The 12500-nt window shown below is 38.8% G+C and overlaps 1 protein-coding gene across 5 annotated transcripts in view; it reads left to right on the plus strand.

Moving 5' to 3' along the window:
- LOC119579019 (flocculation protein FLO11-like) overlaps window positions 1-1575 on the plus strand; it is a 55738-nt gene extending 54163 nt beyond the window's left edge. For all 5 annotated transcript variants that reach the window (XM_037926717.1, XM_037926721.1, XM_037926720.1 and 2 more), the window contains one exon: window positions 1-1575. This exon is cut by the window's left edge and continues 946 nt beyond it. The gene's annotated coding sequence lies outside the window, so the exon portion shown is untranslated.
- The last annotated feature ends 10925 nt before the right edge of the window (window positions 1576-12500 follow it).

Consider the following 12500-nt stretch of genomic DNA (forward strand, 5'->3'; position numbering starts at 1 on the left):
AATATCTTGTATGCTTATTCTACGTAACATACAACCTTCCTGTGGACTGCCGTGGCATTAGGTCCTGTGGCCTGATGACAACTGCCATAATATTTTGAGGTTGTGCGGGTGTTCCTCTCCCTACGTTCGCGACACACCCTGAGGGCAATAGCCAAATCGTGGTGCTGATTCTTATTGTATTAAGTGACGAATCTTTGATACATTTTCCATTTTTTTACACCCATTACCGAGCTTTAAAAACGAGAAAAAAAGGAAAAAAAAAGTCTTGATGATATCTGTAATGGTAATCCGCACGAAGTACAGGTAGGATTTTTTCGACGTAAAGAAATCGCTATTTTGGTGAGCACTTATCATCATCATCTGATCCCAAGAAAATGCACTTTTACTAAATACTAATGGTTTTTTTGGAGAAAGAGAAGACGCGAGATGGTAACCAGACACCAGGTACCTGCCTGGTGATTCTTTCAAGCTCTCCTGATGCTTACCTTTGCTCTTGGGAAAGATCTGTGAAGCTGGCGGTTCCTCCTTACTCTCTGTGTATCTGGAGTTTCAGTCAGATCGCTTCTTGTGCAAGGAATTTATACCATATGTGTGTCTCTGGTTTTCCTCTCATCTTCTTTGGGGAAATTTCTGATTATTGTGCAGAATCATCAAGCGTTCCCCCTCCTCCTTGTTCTTTCCCTCCCCCCCCCCTTCCTCCCCTCCCTTTACCACCATCCTTGTCCTGGCCTCCTCTCCCCTCCCCTCACCCCCCCTCCCCTCCCAGTCGCTGGTATCAAATACCTAAGACAAAATCGATAATCACAGTACCCCCCCCCCCCCCACACACACAGCCTTTTGTCCGCAATACCAGCGTTTCACGTGGTTATTGCGTTATTTTTTTCGAGACTCGGGACTGTATATAGTTAGTGTACATATCTCGTTGATAGACGGTGTGCCTGCGTTTGCAATATATATATATTTATAATTAAATAAACTTGTGTAATATTAAGCGTATGAGGAAAAACTCCACTGCAGCGTTACCCCTCCCCCCCCCCCCAGAACATAAAAACTTATGAGACGTCCTTCCGAGTGCGTGTGTAAAAATGTTACTTTTTTAAATCTCTCTCTTCTATCTCTCTATTAAATCCTTATCATTAGATTGTTGTCCCTAATCCTTCTCCCCCGAAACAGAAGATTTTACTGCATTTGGAAGCAATTTTTTTTTTTTTTTTTTTTTACTATAACTTGAATTTCTTTGGATTTGTAATGTATTCTAGGCTAAGACAAAGGACTATATTGTGTCCTTCGTAATCACCTCTCTTCAGATGCATCAAATGTCTGATTATTCACTTTGTGTGTGGATGGAAAAGATCGATTTTTTTTTTTTTTTTTTTTTTTTTTTTTTTTTTTTTTTTTTATGGCGACAGAAAAACAGATTATTTTTCTCTTTCTCTAATGTAGTAGTTGTATTTGTGAAATGGATTACATATTTCTTATACCTTCGTAAATGGTTGAAAGATTTAACAGTTGACTGATTAACAAAGAAAAGAATATAGAAATGAGATAAAAAGAATACTACAATCACACATGAAAGGAAGAAAAACGAAAGAGAAAAATGACCCAAAAGGAAAAAAAAAAAGAATAGACAGATAAAATAAATAAATAAATATCACACACACACACACACACGAAATAAATCGAAGAGAAAATAAACTATTTATTATCATATTGATGATCATCGTCGGCTGAACACAAGTTGACGTAAACCCTATTCTTTGCCTCGAGATGATTGAGCATCCCCCCCCCCCACTCCCCTTCCTCTTACTCCCCTCCCCCCCACTCCCCAAACCTCCCACTCCTCCCCCCACTCCTCTTCCCACCCCCCAACCTCCCCCAACTCTTCCTCCCCCCCCCTTTTCCCAAGTGTGCAAGCGAAACAATCCACTAATTACCTTTAATGATGAGGCGACAGATAATATTTAATTGATCGACCTGTCATTTTCCTCCCCCCCCTCCCCCTTCCCCGTCCCCCTTCCCCCTTTAACCCCCCTCCCCCCCACCTCCCTTAATGGCGGTTATGCCTTGATAACTTGACTTTGGAACACAATGTAATTTCGCTAAGCTGATTTTTGTGTATTAATTTTTATATAGGAATTTCTACTGTGATAAATAAATAGAGACTCTAAAATCGGGTGTTTGAATTCATCTCCTTTTCTCCTGTTTTTTTGTTCATCTGTTTCCTTTTCTCACTTTTGCTCTTACCTCCTCCTCCTCTTCTTTTTCTTTTTCTTCTTCTTTTCTTCTTTTTCTTCATTATCATTATCATCATCATCATCTTTCTGTTCTTCTTCTTCTTTTTCATCATCTTTTTCTTCTTCTTCATCTACTTTTTTTTTTCTTTCTTCTTCTTTCTTCTTCTTCTTCTTTTCTTCTTCTTCTTCTTCTTCTTTTCTTCTTTTCTTCTTCTTCTTCTTCTTCTTCTTCTTCTCTTTTTCTTTTCTTCTTTTCTTTCTTTTTTTTCTTCTTCTTCCTTCTCTCTCTTCTTCTTCTTCTTCTTCTTCTTCTCTCTCCTCCTTCTCCTTCTGTTCTTCTTCCTCTTCTTCTCCTTCTTCTTCTCCTTCTTTTCTTTTTCTTCTTTCCCTTCTTCTCCTAAACTAACTAACCCAGAAACGATATAGGGAATTAGGGGGAAATAAGAAAAAAGAAATAAGAAAGAAGAAAGAAATGAAAGAAATGATAATAAGAATAATAAGAAATAATCAAGAAAGAAATTAACTAATAACTAGATAATAAGCAAGACACTTAAGGAAGAAGAGAGAGAAGAGAGAGAGAGAAGAAAAGAGGATAGGTGGGAAGAAAATGAAAGAATAAATATACAGATAATGAAAGAGAATGATAGAGGAAGAACCATGTTTATTCCATACACTAACAAACACACACAAACAAACAGACACACACACACGCACACATAAACACAAACCAACAAACACACACACAAACAAACACCACAAACACACAAACAAACACACAAACAAACAAACAACACAAACACACACAAACAACACACACAAACAAACACACAAACCAACAAACACACAAACAAACAAACCAACAAACACACACAAACAAACACACACACACAAACACATAAACACAAACACACACACAAACAAACAAACAAGCACACACAAACAAACATGATGCTAATGATGCTAATGATGATGATGATGATGATGACAATGATATGATAATGATAATAATAATAATAATAATAATAATAATAATGATAATAATAATAATAGTAGTAGTAATAATAATAATAATAATAATAATAATGATAATAATATTAATAACAATGATAATGATAATGATAATAATAATGATAATAAAAATAATAATGATAGTATTAGGAAAACTCCCAAAAGACGCAGATCTGAAATAGATAGACAGACAGAGATTTTTTTTTTCTCTTTTTTTTTTAAGATTTTCCACATCCATCTTCTTCAAATTTTACACCGTTTTTTTATGATTGTTATTATCTATGTGAGAAGAGCTTTTGCCTAATCAAGACAGACTCAAGAGAGACTCCTGTTTTGATTAATATAATCTTGGGTGTTTTGCAAAAAGATACAGGAAATAAAATCCTGTACATGGTGGATTTATCTAGAGATTAAGAGATTTCAATCTTTTTTTTCTCTCTCTCCTAAATATGAAACGTAATTCTCTGCATGGTGATTTTATTGAAAGAGATTAATAAGCTGCCAAACTTATTTTTATCCGAATGGAGTCTAGAGAAGCAAAAAAAAAAAGAAAAAAAGTGAAATGCCCATAATTTTCTAAATCGTTTTAGTATCGACAAGGTTTCAGCATATCTATTACCAATTTCCCCCTTCTACTCCTCTTCTTCTTATTCTTCTGCTTCCTCCTCTTCCTCTTCTTCTTCTTCCTCCCCTTCCGCCTCCTCTTCCTCCTCCTCTTCCTTCTTCTTCTCCTCCTCCTCCTCCACCTCCATCTCCTCCTCCTTCTCCTCCTCTTCTTCCTCTTCCTTCTCCTTCTCCTCCTCCTCCTCCTCCTTCTCCTCTTCCTCATCCTCCTCCACCTCCACCTCCTCCTCTTCCTCCTCCTTTTTCCTCCTCCCCCCCCCTCCCCTCCCCCTCTATCCAGCTTAAGCCCCCCCCCCCCCCCCCCGCGTCTTTGAGCATCGGGGCCTCAAAGAGACACAAACTGGATCGCCAATTAACTGATGAAGAATGCCATTGTGGAAGAGACAAGCCTAAGTGGCGCCCTCCTCTTCCTCCTCCTCCCCTCCTTCTCCTTTCCCCCTCCTTCCCTCCCCCTTCCTTTTTCCCTTTTCTCCTTTTTCCTCCCCCCCTTTTCCTTTCCCTCTCCTTCCCTTCTTTTCTCCCCCATTTTCCCCTCCTTCTCCTTCTCCTTCTCCTTCTCCTTCCCCCCTTCCCTTCTCCTTTTTCTTCTCCTTTTCCTTTCTCCTTCCCTTCTCCCTTTTTCTTCCTCCTTTATTTCCCTTTTCCTTCTTTTCTCCTTCTCCCTTTTCCTTCTCCTTCCTTCCCTTCTTTTCTCCCCCTCATTCTCCCCTCCTTCCCTTTTCCTTTCCTTTTCCCCCTCCTTTCCTTTCCCCCTCCTTCCCTTCCCCTACTCCTTCTCCTCCCCCTCCTCCTTCTCCTTTTCCCTTTTTCTTTTCCTCTCCCCTCATTTTTCTCCCCTTCTCCTTCTCCTTTCCTTCTACTTCTCCTTCTTCTTTTCCCTTTTCCCTTTTCCTTCTCCTCCCCTTTCCTCCTCCCTTTTCCCTTTTTCCTTCTCCCTTTTCCTCCCCTTTTCTTCTCCTTCTCCCCCCCCTTTCTGCCCCTTCTTCTTTCCTTTCCTCCCCCCTTCCTTCTCCTTTCCTTTTCTTTCCCCTTTTCTTTTTCCTTCTCCTTTTCCTTCTCCTCCTCCTCCTTTTTTTCTCCCTTTTCCCTTTTTCCCTTTCCCCTCCCCTCCTCCCATACCCCCACCTCCTCCCTTTTCCTCCTCCTCCTCCTCCTCCTCCTCCCCCTCCCCCTTCTCCTCTTCCTCCTCTTCCTCCCTTCCCCCCTCCTCCTCCTCCCTCCCATTCCCCCTTTCCTCTTCCTCCTCCTCCCCCTCTCCTCCTTCTCCCCCCCCCTCCCCCCCCTCCTCTCCTCCTCTTCCTCCTCCTCCTATTCCCCCTCCTCCCTCCTTCCCCTTTTCCTCCCCCTCCCATTCCTCCCCCCCTCCTCCTCCTCCTCCCATTCCTCCCCATTCCTCCTCCCTTCCCCTCCTCCTCCCTCCCACCTCCCCCTTCTCCCCTCCTCCTCCCTTCCTCCTCCTCCTCCTCCCCCCCCTCCTCCTTCTCCCTTCCTCCCCCTCCTCTCTCCTCCTCCTCCCCCTCCCCCCATTCCTCCTCCTCCCCCTCCCCCCTCCCCTCCTCCTCCTCCCCCCCTCCTCCCCTTTTCCTCCCCTCCCTCCTCCTCCCCTCCTCCCCTCCTCCTCCTCCTCCTCCTCCTCCTCGCCTCCCATTCCTCCTCCCCTCTCTCCTCCTCCCCCCCTCCTCCCTCTCCTCCTCCCTTGCCTCCTCCTCCTCCTCCCCTCGTCTCCCCTTAAATTGATAGTTATTGACGCTGGGACTTCCCGGTTCGCCGGTTCGCTCGCTCTGCCCTAAGTGGTTCGCCGTTCCTCGCTTCCCCAAGGGTTCCCGGTTCGTCTCGTTTCAAAGTCTGCTGCTTCGAAACCTTGCGCCGTTTTTTTATGGACTAAGTCACTTTATTTATCTATTTTAATTATTTGATTTATTTGTGAACTTTTTTATGGATTTATTTTTTGTTTATTTATTTATTTTTTATGAGGGAAGGGGGTCTTTTTTACCTTCTCTCGTCCACTTTTAAGTTGTTGTTTTTCTTTGTTATTTATTTAATTAACTATTTATTTATTTATTTTAATCCTAAAGATCGGTAGACATTTTTTTGGATAGTTTTTTGCGATTTCAGTTTTTGTTTCCTCCCCCCCCCCCCTCTTGTCGCTGTCGCATTTTATATTAGACCATTAGACTTTTTTTTTTTTTTTTTTTTTTTTTTTTTTTGGGGGGGGGGGGTTTTCGTAGAAAAAAATTTTTTTTTTGGGGGGGGGGGGGCGTGAACCATTAGATATATTTTTTTCCCCGTTTGTTAGGGGGATTTCATAGACCAATGGGCATTTTTTCCCCGTTTTTTGGGGGAAAAAATGACTAAGGATTTCGTGGACAGACATGTTTTTTCGGTTTTAGGGATATTTCGTAGACAATTAGACATTATTATATATATTTTTTTTTGGGGGGGGGATTTCATAAACAGACAATTTTTTTTTTTTTTTGGGGGGGGGAGGATTTCATAAACAGACAATTTTTTTTTTTTTTTTTTTTTTTTTTTTTTTTTTTTTTTGGGGGGGATTTCGTATACCATTAAACCTTTTCTTCCCGTTTTTTTTTTTTTGGGGGGGGGTGAGGGAGAGAATTTCATTATCAGACATATCTTTTCCATTTATTTTTGGGGAGATTTCATTTTTCTTTTTCTTTTTTTTTTCTAATAACCCCCTCCCTTGTTGATATTGCATTTCACTGTTACTAATTACCGGAGGATCATTGGCTCGACGCGAAACTCCAATTACTTGGGAAGTTTTTTCATCTTGATTTGCTCAATAATCCCAAAGGTATTATTGATGTCGATACTTCGGTTCAGAAGTTTGGGTTACACGCAGCTTGCGATGTCTGGTTGCTGTCACTGTTGTTGTTGGTATTATTATTATTATTATTATTATTATTATTATTATTATTATTATTATTATCATTATTATTATTATTATTATTATTATTATTACTATTATTATTATTGCTATTGTTATTGTTATCATCATCATTATTGTTATTAGTATTACTATTATTATTATTATTATCATTATTATTATTATTATTATTATTATTATTATTATCATCATCATCATCATCCTCATCATTAGTATTAGTATTACTGTTATTATTATTATTATCATCATCATCATCATCATCATCATCATCATCATCATCATCATCATCATCATCATCATCATCATCATCATCATCATCATTATTATTATTATTATCATATTATTATTATTATTATTATCATTATTATTATTATTATTATTATTATTATTATTATTATTATTATTATTATTATTATCATCATCATTAATAGTAGTAGTAGTATAATCATTATTGTCATCATTATTATTATTATTATTTTTTTACTTGTATTTTCTTTCTTTCTTTCTCTCTTTCAGTCTTTCTTTTTTTTTTCTTTCATTCTTTCTTTCTTTTTTTTTTCTTTCTTTCCTTCTTTGTTTCGTATTCATAGTTGTATCTTGCTTTTCTTTCTTTTTCTTACTTACATAGAATACCTTCTTTTCACTTCCCGAGTTTCTATAAACAATAAACATGTACACATTTATTTGAACATATATTTACGTGTGTATATTTCAGTTTTCCTTCTTTCTCGAATACGAGACACATGCACACGCGCGCATACATACCCACACACGCACATAATCTCTCTTTCTCACACAGACACCTACAGATACACACGTGCGTACACAAACATATTTGTATACACGCACTAACAGACACACCCAAGCACACATAATCACACCTGTATACACCCAAGGGTAGATACACCCAGACACACACAAACTACACAATCAGACAGACAATCACACACGTACATGATTAAACACATAGTGTATACTCGATGAAAGCCTGACAACCCTCGATTTCTGTAAACAATAATTCTTTCAACAAATCTCTAGTCTTACACACGCTTTGTTAACTTAGTTCATATATTGGCAAGGGATTATTTACAAAACACTTATAGTGTACAATCAATGTTTCTCAAGTAGGGAGATGAAAAACCAAGCTTCTTATTTCCTAATCATGTGTGTGTGTGTGTGTGTGTGTGTGTGTGTGTGTGTGTGTGTGTGTGTGTGTGTGTGTGCGTTGTGTGTGTGCGTTGTGTGTGTGTTGTGTGTGTGTGTGTGTGTATTCCTGTAGGGTTTATCATCATTCATACTCGCCTGTTGACCCGGCAACAATCTGTACTCAGTTGCTCATTTAATAAAGAGATAAAAAACAGTGAGATTATCGATTTCCTGGTGACCCTCGGAGCGAACCACGATCTACTACAATGTCTGCCGCACACAGGCCGCTTCCGACCTGCTCTCCAGCCAGCCTGCCAAAATGGTTTCTACAAGTGGAACGGGAATTCCTCCCGAGGAGCATCACTCCCCAAACCCGCAAATATCGCCTGCTGGTCACTAGTCTTCCACCCGAGCTCTTTTTGGTCATCGGCGATCTCCCGAACGACCTACGCAACACCCACTAAGACGAACTCAAGGAGGCGCACTCAGCCGCGCTGTGCCTAACCCTCAGACCGCGTTAATCACCTTCCTCTCGTCCAAATCCACAGACAAGTGCACACCTTCAGAAATCCTTCGCCATTCCCAGCGCAGCCTCACCCCTTCTCGCTGGACATAATGCGCTCCCTCTTCATCAAGCGGCTACCCTTAGAGTGTCACAGCTTCCGTTGGAGCAACTAGCCCCGAAGGCCGACGAGATGACTGCGGCTAAGACATCCACACACGCAATAGCAGCAGAGTCTGCCGAACCCTGCCACTCCCGCCGTGCCGCTGGAATCCCTTGCAGTCCAGGTTGCAGCACTCTCTGAGGCAGGGCAGAAGTTGTCAACACCGGCCAAATACTTTCATTGAAGGTGTTGCGTTATCTCCCACCCTCCACTTTTGAAAGATCTTTTCTCTATATAACTTCTGGAACTTCGACTTATTGCTTATCTGCGCGGGTTTTGGGGACCACAGTAACAAAAGCTCTATCGTAGAAGATAATTTGAAGATACGTGGAAGGGGGTATTTATAGTTCTAGCAGGACAGATAAAACTGTAGAAATTATGTTTCCTTCCTATGATCTTCCTTTTAGGAAAGCAAATCAATTGACAGAGTTTCAGAAATTCTACAAGAAAGAGGCGGCTGGGTGAATTGTGTATACTTTGACTTTGAAAAGGCCTTTGATAAGGTGTCTCGTAGAAGACTATTAGGGAAATTAGAATACCTAGGTGGAGTGAAAGGCTAACTCCTCGAATGGATGCAAGACTTCCTTCGTGAAAGACAGAAGGGCATCGTAATTAAAGGGAAGGCGCCGATTATTTTCATGAGTGATTTAGGATCAAACATAAACCCATGTAGTTATCTGAATATGTTTGCAGACGACGCAAAATTACAAAAAAATAAAAATAAATAAATAAATAAATGAAGTCTTCTGATAATGCCTCCAAACTGACATCGAGAATTTATTCCAATGGAATTGTATTTGAAAATGGAAAACAATGCCAATGAATGCCACGTAGGCAGGTTCGGAGAAAGTAAAAATCGTCCACTATACCAAAACAAATTAGGAGACAGGGAAAATGACCTTGGAGTTAGCATAAATAGGAACCAAATGGCCATATCAATGAAAATGTCCATAAATTGCTACGGCTGACTGCCAACACGAAGAGGGCGTTCGTGTATGTGGACCAAGGCATGATGAAGATCATTACAGGCATCATAAGACCTACTCTAGAGTGCAGTAATATGGAGTAAAAAAAAAAAAAAAAAAAAAAAAAAAAAAAAAAAAAATAATATATATATATATATATATATATATTTATATATATATATATATCATATATATATTTATATATATATATATATATATTATATATATATATATATATATATATATAGGCACACTGGAAACTTATTACTTTGCAAGAAAGAAGGAAAAGGGTGATATGACTATGCTGTTCAATTATGTTGCAGGAAGAGGGAAGTGAGGCAAGAATGACTTCATAATTTTGAACACAAGACGGATGGGAGGACACGGCGAAAGTCAAAGGTAAAGAGAGAAAGATGTCAAAACCATTGCAACATGGAACAATCTTCCAAATAACGTTGCGTGTGCCAAAAATGTGCATCAATTTAAAAAGTTATTTGATAATTTAGATATAGCAGACGGGAAACTTCACTCTTGTCCCGTACTGAAGCAAGTAGGTAAGAATACATACACACACACACACACACACACACATACACACACACACGCGCGTACAAACACACACACACACTCTCACACACACACACACACACACACACACACACACACACACACACACACACACACACACACACACACACACACACACACACACACACACACACACACACACACATGATCTTAATTTTGAATTTAATCACGTGATGATAACGAAATTCCTCAAAATAAAATCGAATAATATAAAAATCTAAAGAAAAAACGATTTAAAATACTTTCTATGCCCATCTGTGTTTCCATAATTCGAGTAAAAATATAAAATTCCCTTCTTTTCCGTTACATACCTGTATTTGCAGTCTACACCGAAATAAACAGGTTGAATAAATATGTTGCAGGTAAAAGGATACACAGATACAATCAATTGCAAAAACACTGTACCCAAAATGACTAATGAATCAGCAATATTTCATTACATTTTATTTCACAACAAAAATGGAAAGAAAAATATGAATATACAATCTAACGAATAACGGGTTCAATTTCAGTGTTAAAAGTAAAATCTATTAACCTTAATATAATATTCCAACGTATTTCTGACTATACATGCATACAGATGACCTGGAAAAAGGATTATACATATATATATATATATAATAATATATATATCTATAAAATATATATACATATAATATTATATATAATATATATATATATTATATATATTATTATAATATATATAATATATGTGTGTTTGTGTGTGTTTGGTGTTTTGTTGTGTGTGTGTGTGTGTGTGTTTTTGTTGTGTTGTATATATTTATATAAAAATATTTATATATATATATTAATATTATATTATATTAATAATAAAATTTTTATATAATATATTTTATCTATCTATATATAATTTTTATATATCCTATATTATAAAATATATATTATCTATATTATATATTCCTACTGGACATCACTTAACAACATTTTCCAAAATACTTGAGACAAAGTAAACCCATAAGGAATATGCTTAATAGATTTTTAATGGATAATCGAGGATAAATTGTGATATAAAGGATTAAAAATTTTAATTAATAGATATAGGTAGGTAATCATCTGAGTAGCCATGCTTCTCTCTCTCTCTCTCCCTCTCCCCCCCCCCCCCCCCCCCCCCCCCCCCCCCCCCCCCCCCCCCCCCCCCCCCCCCCCCCCCCCCCCCCCCCCCCCTTCCCTCTCCTCCCCCCCCCCTCTCTCTTCTCTCTCTCCCCTCTCTCTCTCTCTTTTTCTCTCTTTTTCCCTTTTCCCTCCCCCTCCCCCTCTCTGCTTTCTCTCTCTCTCGCTGATTCTCTCCTCTCTCTTCTCTCTCTCCTCCCCTTTTTCTCTCTCTCTCGAGTCTCTCTCACTCTCCTCTCTCCCCCTCTCTCTCTCTCGCTGATTCTCTCTCTCTCTCTCTCCTCTTTCTCTCTCTTTTCCCCTCCTTCTCTCTCTCCCCTCTCTTTCCCTTTCTCTCCTCTCCCCTCTCTCTCCTCTCTCTCTCTTCTCTCTCTCTCGCTGATTCTCTCTCTTTTCTCTCTCTTCTCTCCCTCCTCTCTCTCTCCTCTCTCCTCTCTCTATCTCTCCTCTCTCTCTCTCGCTGATTCTCTCTCTCTCTCTCTCTCTCTCTCCTCTCTCTCTTTCTCTTTCTGCTGATTTTCTCTCTCTCTCTCTCTCTCTCTACCCTCTCTCTCTCCTCTCGCTCTCTCTTTTCTCCCCTCTCTCTTTTTCTCCTCTCTCTCTCTCTCTCTCTCTCTCTCTTCTTCTCTCTCTATTCTTCTCTCTTTCTCTCTCTTTTCTTTTTTCTCTCTTCTTCTATTGCCTTTATTCTCTCTTCTTCTCTCTCTCTCTCTCTCTCTCTCTCTCTCCTCTCTCTCTCTCTCTCTTCCCCCCCTCTCTCTCCTCTCTCTCTCTCTCTCTCTCGCTCTTTCCCCTCCTCTCGTCTCTCTCTCTCTCTCGCCTCTTTCTCTCTCTTCCCCTTCTCATCTCTCTCTCTTCTCTCTCTCTCTCTCTTCCCCTCTCTCTTCTCTCTTTTCTGTACTTATATCTCATCGAACTGTTTGTAAAGTTTTAAAAGATTATTTTTATATGTTATGCACGTATATATGTATATAAAATATATATATTTTTATATATATTATATATATACTATATCTATATATATTATATTATATATATGTATGTATATGAATATGATATGTATGTATATTATAATATATTATTATTATAATATATATATATATATATATATATATATAATTTTATATATGTTGTATATGATAAAGAATAAATTTTTATATATATATATATATATATATATATTATATATATGTATATATTCTCTCTCTCTCTCTCTCTCTTTTTCTTCGCTCTC

The sequence above is a fragment of the Penaeus monodon genome, chromosome 11, assembly GCF_015228065.2.
Source record: "Penaeus monodon isolate SGIC_2016 chromosome 11, NSTDA_Pmon_1, whole genome shotgun sequence".
Lineage (NCBI taxonomy): Eukaryota > Metazoa > Arthropoda > Malacostraca > Decapoda > Penaeidae > Penaeus > Penaeus monodon.